The sequence below is a fragment of the Suncus etruscus genome, chromosome 5 (genome assembly GCF_024139225.1).
Source record: "Suncus etruscus isolate mSunEtr1 chromosome 5, mSunEtr1.pri.cur, whole genome shotgun sequence".
Lineage (NCBI taxonomy): Eukaryota > Metazoa > Chordata > Mammalia > Eulipotyphla > Soricidae > Suncus > Suncus etruscus.
The window spans coordinates 153,632,751-153,642,674 of NC_064852.1; the positions used below are offsets into that span (position 1 = coordinate 153,632,751).

At 44.9% G+C, this 9,924-nt stretch overlaps 2 protein-coding genes across 2 annotated transcripts in view; one reads left to right on the forward strand and one right to left on the reverse strand.

The window, feature by feature from the left end:
* TP53INP1 (tumor protein p53 inducible nuclear protein 1) overlaps nt 1–9,924 on the reverse strand; it is a 914,054-nt gene that overhangs the window by 221,586 nt on the left and 682,544 nt on the right. The gene's annotated exons all lie outside the window — the stretch shown is intronic.
* Nucleotides 1–9,924, forward strand: part of CPQ (carboxypeptidase Q) — a 213,511-nt gene that overhangs the window by 165,461 nt on the left and 38,126 nt on the right. The window lies entirely within an intron of this gene.

A 9,924-nucleotide genomic window follows, 5' to 3' on the forward strand; every position in this document is an offset into this window, starting at 1 on the left:
CTTGGACAAGCACAGTGCCAAGAAATGGGTTTTGTTTACATGACTTAATTACGTTAACCCCAAACAATTTAACTGGGGACATGGGAAATCTCCCTGGCAATCTCCTTTTCTAAGAAAAGTGAGACTCCTTTTGGCTGTTGTCCTGGACAGTATGTTACACAGGTGGGGGGCTTGTCCAAGTTTTTTGGGGACTTTGAAGTATTGGTCCACTAGATATTTGGGAACAGTGTCCTAAGCATCATCTTTCTAACCTTCTCTTCTCTGCTCAGCTTCCTTCCATCTCTTTAGAGAGTGGTTCCTTTGCCCCGGCCATCAGCTAGAAACTATGTTAAATTAATCTAACAGAAGAGATAGGTGTACTTTGCAAATATAATTAGTCATTGCTGAATAACTCTCTGCAGAAGGTTATTGCTGTTGAATGCTTCTTTTGTGCCTGTGGCTTAACGGATTTGAGATTGTTTATTTGAGATGTCATTTTCTAGAATGTCCTGGTGTCTTTAGACAAAGCCAACAGTCCAGGATGCCATGCTTCAGAATATTCCATTGACACCATAAATCACCATAAATCACCATCCACCCCACCCCCAAATTCTTCTGCTTTTGTCACTTACTGTGAACTTAGAATGTTGAATTCCCTGGTCTAGAACAAAAGAATAGGAAAGAACACGACTACTTATCTGTTGCTGAAATGTGGAAACGACCTTTCTGGAAACATCTCAGCATGAGCATCTTAATGACTTGATGATGATCATGATAGATATAGGAATGTGTGCACATCACAACCCTGTCTGACTTACATATTCTTCACAGATCCATTGAACAGACTCTTCCATGGCAGATGCCCTGGATGCAGAGGAAGCACAGAACCCTTGAAGTCAGTGAAACAGAAGAGATGTTTGTTCAAGGACCACAGTGACATTGGAGTGTAGACAAATCATGCCAGTCTCTTTTTGCCAAGAGCAGCCAAGCCTGCTGACTGGCTTCTCACTTCCTTCTTTCTCTTCTTTCTTGTTCTTTGCAATACTGGCGATGAAGCCCAGAGCCTCCCACATCTGAGGCCTGTGTTATCCTGCTGAGCCACTTCCCCAGGCCTTAGAAAGACAAATTGATATTCCTGAAGCATATGGAGCACAGTGGAGAGTCCCCAGCAGAATGCAGCGCCTTTTCCCAGGCATCATTAAAAACAAGGAGAAAATTGTTGACAACAACAATCTGGACATGGGGGATGTAGGGAGGGGGTGGCGGGGAAGTGTCTTGCATAATCTCCAGAGAGGTTGTCCTATTTCTGTGGTGGTAGATTCTTGTATAATAGGCCTGTGCTACTTTAGGAATCAAGGGAGGATTTTTGAGTTTGCCAGGTACCTGCTTGTTGGCAGGAGTGACTGGGGAGAGGAAGAATGGAGTCATTGTTACTTCCAGGAGTGCTCCTGGAAACAAATCTTGCATGCAGTGACTGGTGGGGGAATGGGGAGGTGGTCCAAGGCAGGATGCTTCCAGGCAGATGGATCTTCTTTGCAAAGTCACAGTAGTCTAATCCAGAATGTCTGAATGAGGTACAATGAGAAACCTGAAGTAGAAAAGAGTCAGAGAGCAGAGCCCAAAGCCAAGTTGGGACTCACCCAACCCTGGGAAGGAGGCATCTCTTAGAAAGGACCACTCATAAGATTTGCCTATGTGTACCTTAAATATCACTGTGTAAGATTTGCCGTTATATATCCTAATAAATGTCTGTCATTTAAATATAAAAAAAGAAATATAAAAAAAAAAGAAAGGACTCGGGTTTGGCCACACATCTGGGTATCGTAGCTGCTCTCATAGCTGACACCAGCATGTTGGGGACAGTATAGCCCACATCTGTACTCAACAGTCTCCCAGTCTGCTTTGTGCCCAGCAATCACCCTGATGCAGGGGAGAAGGGAACAGGGAAAAGCTAAGAAGGCTGTCCCAGGGTTCTAGGGGATGATGCCAAGCTTGGGTAGGCTGGCAGCTTTCTAAAGCACTTTATTGATACCAACTTCCAAAGGATTTTCTAGGACACTCGGGCTATTGGGGGTACAGAGAGGGGACAATAAAGTTTGGAGGTCTCCCTCTTTACTCATCAAGAAATTAATGGTGGGGTCTTTCTCAAGTGCAGCATAGTTTGGGAAATGCTGTTCAGGGGCATTCTCTCTTTTAAATTAAATTCTTAAGTGAATCATCATGAACTACACAGTTACAAAGTTGTTTGTGATTCAGTTTGTCATACAGTGCCCAACACCCCTCATCAGTGCACATTTCCTACCACCAATGTTCCCAGTTTTTATCCCACTCTCCTTCTTGCCTGCCTCTATAACACTCTCTCTCTCTCTCTCTCTCTCTCTCTCTCTCTCTCTTTCCTCCCTTTCTTCTGTCTTTTATCACTTTTAAACAGTGTGCAAACCAGGCTTGTTGTTGTTGTTGTTGTTGTTGTTTCTGGGTCATACCCGATGGCACTGAGGGTTTACTCCTGGTTCTGTGTTCAGAAATAGCTCCTGGCAGGCAGGGGTGGGGTGGGGGGTGGGGTGGGGACACGGACTATATGGGATGCCAGGATTTGAACCACCATCTGTCCTGGATCTGCTACATGCAAGGCAAATTCCCCACTGTTGTGCTATCTCTCCGGCCCCCAAAGTCTTAGAATTGGGTCTGAATTTTCTTTTCTGGAAGAAATTTTCACCTGAAAACATTCAGTTAATCTTTTCTTCTTCCTTCTTGAATGTTCTTTCTCCACAGTTATTCTGTGGGTGTGGGACAGGATGACCAAACTTTGGTGGGGGTGGGGGGGTGTTGCTGTGAGGCTCACTAGTTCCAGAGCCTTTCCGGGAATAAGGCAAGCTCTCAAGACTCTTGAAATTATCTGAGAGGGAAAATGATGGCCCTGGCCTTAAATCTTCCTATCATCTATTCCAGTTTTAATGTGTATAGATAACTGCTTGTTTAATGTTTTTTCTGAAGCAAGTTTGGTTGTAACTTTTTGTTGTTGTTGTTGTTGTTTGGGGGGCACACCAGTGACACTCAGGGGTTACTCCTGGCCATGGACTCAGAAATCACTCCTGGCTGTGCAGTCAGAAATCTCTCCTGGCTCAGGGAACCATATGGGATGTTGAGAATCGAACTCTGTCCCATCCTGGGTCAGCCGCGTGCAAGGCAAATGCCCTACCACTGTGCTATTACTCTGGTATCTGGTTGTAATTTTTTATCATTGTTTTCTTGGCAAGTACCTGAACTTGAGTTTTCTCAAGTTTCTGTAATGAATTTGCTTTCTGGTAGTATCTGAACACTATATTCAGTCATGTGGGTTTGGTGGGTCTTATAACTGTGAGATAAGATGATATCTTCTTCTCACTTTTATTTAAATATTATTTTAGTAAACTTTCTGAAATTTACTCAAATTTACTTTCTCTAATGACAAGTTTCATTGTGCTGATTTCATCACAAGGTCTGTGGATAATGTTCCTTTTCTAGCTTAGAACTAACAAGAATTCTCCTGAGGTTGGCATACTTTCGTTACACCTTATCATCTAGTACCTTCCCATCTCCTCCCCCATTTCTCTTCCCCATCTCCTCTTCATTTACTCCTCATCTCCTTCATCTCCTTCTGAAGGTCCCCCACCTCCTCTTTCATTTCTTCCCCATCTCCTCCATCTCCTTCCTTATCTCCTCCATGTCCTCACCTGGCTCTTGGGCCAGAGCACGAGACAGCATGTGACTTAGCTTCCCACCCATTGCAGGGCCTACAGTTGAATGGCCCCTATGCACCTCAGTCAGGCATTCTCCTGAAGTTCCTTTATCCTTTAAATTTAAATGTTTATCCTTGATTTTATCCTTTAGTCATAACAGACTGTTGTGGCACACTGGACAAGACCCCAGGCCTCAAGGACACCCAGCTCCTTCCTGTCTGCAGGGGTCTGGAGGGGTCTAGAGGGCAAGAGAAATCAAGAGATCCTTCAGCCCCATTCCCTGACACCAGTTCATCTTCCTCCCACCCTTCCTTGGTTTGGTCAATATAATTATCTGGCCTTGAGGACACTGTGGCTGTAATCCATCACGTGGCATGTCTGCTACATGGGGGCCAGTGAACAGGGACCCTTCTGTTGCTGGAATCATCCACAGGAGCCACATGGTGCCAGTCATCATCAGGACACTTGCTGAGGGGGCTATTAGTGTTTTCCAGGAAGACAGCTACACCCCAAATTCAGACAGACCTTGTTTGAGGATGGAGGTTGTACCCCAAAGTTCAAACAAGGATCCCCAATTAGTAACACTGACCCTACTCTTGGTAGCCCACCTGTCCAGCATAAATGACAGCAGCACTGCAAGGTCCTGCTTCCTGGATCACCTTGGCTCTCCTGAACTTGAGCCATCACTGGGAAATTTTGAAATAAGCTGCACAGTTTCTGGCCCTGTTAATCTATCAGTAATTTAATCCATCAGTAGTAATTATCATTATAGTTTGGCCAAATTACTAAGAAATGAGGTGGAGGTGAAGGATTTTAGGCAAAGGTCTAATCTGATTTTTCCATGTCTCCACATCCATATTCCGTGGCACAGTCTGTTTGTCAGGAATATGTGCATAGCAGAGTTCTCACCATTACAGGAAAGAGAGCAGGTTCCCATGAGACCAGAACCCCAGAACATAAAAGGCCATACCATGGAGCTGATTCTTCACAGGTCTTTAAGAGAAGCTTCACAGAAGCTATGTAGAACTACAACATTCACAGTCCAGGAGAAGGGGGAGGGAGGAAGAGAGAGAGAGAGCAGAAGAAGAAGAGAAAGAGGAAGAGAGAGAGGAAGAGAGAGAGGAAGAGAGAGAGGAAGAGAGAGCTTCCCTTTTATCCATCCCCTTGCTCTCTCCTGGCCATGTTCTAAACCCATCACACTAGAGGTAGATGGCCTTTGAAAACAAGCATTGAGACAATGGGGAATAATTGTTGACAATATGGCCACTATGCAGAAAATAATTAGAAATACAAGTGAGAGAGAAAAAGAGAGAGGAGAGAGAGAGGAGAGAGAGAGAAGAGAGAGAAAGAGAGAGAGACAAGAGAGAGAGAGAGAGAGAGGAGAGAGAGAAAAGAACAGAGTGAAATCTGATACTGAGTGAACTCCTGGATATCCTCTTATTGTCTGAGTAGTCAAACCCTCAGAATTCCAAGTCCATCTTAGGGGAGCCAAAAGCATCAGAAAAGAAGGCCCATGACATTGAAGCTGTGTTCTTGTTTATTCGGAAAGAACAGCCTCTTTTCAGAGGAATATATGTCAAATGTAATAGGGATTGTTTTGAGTTATCACTCTGATTAACAAGTGTCAGGAAGGATTTCTGAGGCTGGGTTTTTCCTCCCCACCCTTGGCCATATATCCCTTTAAGCTTTCTGCCTTCCCTTGCCACAGGCAGCATGTTAAAACAAAGAAATATTCCTCGCAAGTACTTCATGCTCAAATCACTCCCTTTCTGAGAGAGCAAAGTGTGAATTATTTTCTTTTTTCTTTTTTAAAAAAAATTGTTGAGTAAGTTTAGATGAAATCATTTAGATGTCTTCTTTGGCCATGAGTGAGTTTGGTAGAGGTTATTTTGTTTTTGGTTTTGTTTTGGTTTTGGTTGTTTGTTTTTGAGATGATTCTCTTTCTGGAACGTTACTATTTGTTGTTTGAAAAATTGGCAATTAGACTTAGAAACCAGGGCCAACCATCCAAGAGAAAACATACATTTGGCTTTTGTTTTCTTTTAAGGGTTTCATTTTTATGGGCCCCTCAAATCCTGTCTGACAATTCTCAGTTGACCGGGTCACTATTCAGCATAAAGACCGGAAATTTGGGTACTGCTTAGGTCTTGCTGTCTTGGGGACATGGAGACACTAGACAGTATTGGGAGCTTTCAGGGCCACATCCCGGGGTGTTCCAGAGACCAGCCATTCTACTAGAAACAAAATCAGGACCAGGTATATGCACCTTACCCCATGCACTCTCTTCCTAGCTCGAGCTTAATTTTCATAATCAACAAGCAGCCATTAAGCCCTTGGAAGAAACAAGGAGCGAACCAATGGACATGTCTAAGAACCAGGAATTAGATGCACATAAAAACACATACTCAAAGGGCTCCAACTGGCCACAGTCCTTTCTTGGGCCTCTGTAGCTCATGAACAATGAGAGGAGAAACCACCTGCCAGATTGTTATCTGGATCCAAAGACAGAACATGGACAGATTTGTGCTGGTCCTGAGGGTAGCTGCACCCTCCTGTTATGCAAGATAGGGACTCTGGGACACAAGACGAAAAACCCTTCAACCACATCCTCTAGCTTTTAGGCCCTTGCCAAGGTGCTCCTTGGCACATGGGATGTGAGTGCCCTGCATCAAACAAGGGGTCTCCCCGTCTTCCAGGATAGAAGAAAAGTGATTTGAGTTGACTGTAGGAAATGAGGTACTTAGGGAAAATGCATCTTATACATATGAGGTGTTGTGTATGTAAATATTTTAGGGGATTATTATGTTACTGACCCTACCCTGATCGGTGATTGTGCCCTACCCTAGGCCCTAGGGTGTGACCTGGCATTCTGCCCCCACCCTAGGGTGGTACCTGATTCTGCTTCCACCATTGGGTGGTATCTGATCCCATCATTGGGTGGTACCTGATTCTGGGGGATAAAAACAAGGGTCTGTGGAAGGCGAGAGGCTTTTGGCTGGAACTGAGGCTGAGTCTTTGGACTTCAGTCTTGTCCACCGAATAAAGCTAATATTTCCACAAGCCTGACTGTCTGCGAGCTGTTTACCCGCCGTTTCACCTCAGAACCGTCAGCTGGACAGGGTGGCAGATGCGTGCTCTGTGCTGGATCCCTCCATCAGTCAACCTCTTCAGGGGCTGACTTGCAACAATGAGGAAGTGGGTTCTATCCCCAGCTCTGCAAGAGAGACAGATAGACAGACAGAGAGATATAGACAGACAGGGCATGCCCTGGACTCCTTGGATGTTGGTGTGAAAGCGTCATGTCCCATGCATTCCTGAGCTTTATAGCCCTGAGCTCTGTATATGCAGGGCTCGTGAGAGGCAGGCTGCATTGCTGTGTTTCACTTGGCAGAGGGCCTAGGAATAAGACCCTGCAAAGGGCAGATCATTCCTGCTTTTTCTTCATGTTACTCCATAAGTTTTACCTTTGGTCTTTCCTGAGAATAACTTCAACTATGTGAAAAATGGCAAAGAATAATAAACATGGACAGATGCTCCTCCCGGAGTTCACAAATGTGAATTATGCCAAGTATTCACTTTAAGGTGAAGAGAAGCTAAGTTAACTTCTAGAGCCTCTTCATATCACATTCTATCGCCCCACAACCCTCCCCATAGTGCTCACCACCCGTCCATGTCATGTCAGCCTTCCTGTGGCATCACCCCAATTCTGCCTCTTGACTCTGGACTGGCATCAATGGCCCCTTCGCATCCCCATTGCCTTTGCTCTTTGTCCCTCATCTGGAAAGGGATGAATGTGTCTCCATTTACCTTGACCTTCCCAATGACTTGGATGGAGCTCACATGCCTCTGAGCCTCATTACAGCACTGTCCACTCTCATTTCTGGCTTTCCACATTAGATAGCACAGCAATTTGGTCATGGGCCTCCTCTGAAGTCTTGAATTGTATTATTTTTCTTTCTTTTTTTTTTCTTTTTGGTTTTTGGGCCACACCCGGCGCTGCTCAGGGGTGACTCCTGGCTGTCTGCTCAGAAATAGCTCCTGGCAGGCACGGGGGACCCTATGGGACACCGGGATTCGAACCAACCACCTTTGGTCCTGGATCGGCTGCTTGCAAGGCAAACGCCGCTGTGCTATCTCTCCGGGCCCCTGTATTATTTTTCTTAAATATGGGGTTGCTCTGACTTTCATGAGCATTGCGTTGGCGGCGTGGCAGGGGTTGACATTTTTGAAATGGCAGTGCTTTGACATAGGCAAAATTCAGAGTAACAGTCTGTCCCTGTGTCTTCCAGCAATCAGTGTGTTCATGAGCATATCCAAGCAAGTGGACACACAGGGCGTCTCAGAAGATCTGGCATCACTGGCATCTTATGTGTTGGATCAATCTGAGGAAGGACTAGATACTAAGCATTCCCCCCTCCCTAGAGAATTGTGACTTTTATCAATTTCTCCTTGTATTTCTATCAGCTTATATAGTTGGAATTTAAACGACTGAAATAGTTGAGTCTAGAAAAGATTGTCTATATTCTGCTTTTTTCTTTCTTTTCTTTTTTTTTGTTTTTGTTTTTGCTTTTGTTTTGGGGCCCACCTGAGGCACTCAGAGATTACTCTTGGCTCTTTTTTACTCCTGGAAGGCTCGGGGAACCATATGGGATGCTGGGGATTAGACTTAGTTTTTAGCCACATGCAAACAAATGTTCTATCCACTGTGCTATATTTGTTCCAGCCCTCTTTATTTTTATACTGATTTATCCCAATAAGTTAATTTTCTCTTCCATCAAGGTCACTGAACCACCTCAATTAGTTTTTCTGTTTTTTCCCTTAACTCTAACTTGACCTACATGAGGGCAATTCACTTGATCTTTTTGTCAATAGAACACAGATTGATAAAATAGTCACTCTCACTGTCAACTAATAGACACATGTTGTTTCTTTTTATTGTGATTGCTGCAGAATTAGCAATTTTCCACATTATTTTCCTATGGAAGTTTCCTTTCTTCCTTTTCTTTTCTCATTTCACTTTCTACTGGATTCACTGGCTTTTTCTTCAGTCCCTCCATGTTGCTCTCCACTGTTTGGAAACTTAGCCATCTTCTCTTCATTCTTTCACAGTTTTTTCTATTAAAATGTCTCATGTATACTGTTTGAATTAAATGACACGTCGAGTGTAAATGGTCTCAATAAACCTCTCCAGTGCCATGTCCCTTAGGACATCTTGGCATGGGCATCGGCAGCATTGTGGTGATGTTTTGGTGTTAAATCTTTCCCTACCACCTCGCTTAATTGCAGAACAGCGAAAGATCAGTCTTTTCTCTTCCCTCGGTGATTTCAATAGATCCTCTGTTGTAGGTAGGTACATCAGTGACCTGTTTCCTTTGTCCCGGCTGAGCTCTGACCACCCCTGGGAAAGGGAAGCCCCCCACCCCCACCCAACCCACTTCTGCTAAACCAACACACATCCTCAGTGGTAATACCACCTCCTTGGAAGGATGGAGCCAGAGTCTGCTGACTCAGCAGTGTGTGCAGAGGTGCATGTTTGACTCAGCCAGCAGGTGAAGCCTTTAGCAGTGGGTACAGAAGCTCATTTTTCCTGAGTCTCCAGTTCCGTGGAGGCTGCTCCACTGCCTGAAGGTTCCTGTCCCAGCAGGGTATCCCAGCAGCCCTGAAGCACTCCTCCTGATGGCCGAATGCCTGGGATGGCCAAGACTTGATTGCAGATTCAGAAATGCTGGTGATGAGCTGGTCTGTGTCCAGGAGATAAGCCGGGTACAGGGTTGGTTTGGACCGAGGCTACCTACCTGCTGTTCCGGGATTTTAGTTTCTTGGGAGTGCCGGAGACAGCTGTGTTTGCTCTCATGTCTGCTGACCTGAAACTTTAAGTTCATACAGTTTGAGGGGCTCTCTGTGCCCCTCTACACACCCCGCACCTCACTTCACTGATAGACGGTAAAAGGAGAAAACCAGTTTTTTTTTTCTCTCTCTCCTTTGTCTTGATTTCATTACATTCCTCTCTTTTATGAGTAAATCTCAGCCCTCTTGCTTTCCTCGCACACGCCTTGTTCTGAGAAAATGTGAAATCACGGGTATTACCTAACACACACACACACACACACACACACACAAACACACACCCAACAGCCAGGCTGCCCCCACACACCCAGCCCTCAGCTGCAGAGACATCCAGGCCTTTTGTTTTCTTTTCAAATCTCCCAGACTTGGGGGGAAACGT